This window comes from Sinocyclocheilus rhinocerous, unplaced genomic scaffold (assembly GCF_001515625.1).
Source record: "Sinocyclocheilus rhinocerous isolate Xijiao unplaced genomic scaffold, SAMN03320098_v1.1 scaffold2448, whole genome shotgun sequence".
NCBI classification, from domain to species: domain Eukaryota; kingdom Metazoa; phylum Chordata; class Actinopteri; order Cypriniformes; family Cyprinidae; genus Sinocyclocheilus; species Sinocyclocheilus rhinocerous.
In genome coordinates, this window is record NW_015627540.1 from 251,379 (window position 1) to 251,915 (window position 537).

Here is a 537-nt window from a genome sequence, read left to right on the forward strand (position 1 = left end):
GATAACCTGCAAAAGCCTGTAACTTACTCAAAATCTTTAGTTCATCTCTCAAAAGTAAGTATTTATGTCAATGAACATATCAGTGCCATCAGAATGAAAAGTCCTTGTGTCATTGTTCACAAACAAGATAGTCAAAATGCTTAGTAATGTTGTCAATATAACAGTGCATTCTGTTAGTATTACCTGATGTAAACTATGGCAACAGTTTGGATGACAGTTACTGTATTGAAATACAAAAGGCTGCACTTCTTATGTATGCCATATATCCATTTCAAAAGTACAAATTTACACATTACTTTATGTGGGATATTGATTGAAAGAGATTTGATAGGATTCACATTACACTTTACTAGTGGTCTGACAAAAAATAAAATAAAAAAAACATTACAACGTCATTGTGATATAGAAAAGAAATATGGGCACAAAGACGAAAATACAAAATTAGACAAACACAGTAAACACCCCTTAGGCAGAACTTTGCTTTTGCATGCAGCACTGTATGAGGAATTGCAGTGCAGTCTGTCTACACCTCCTGAC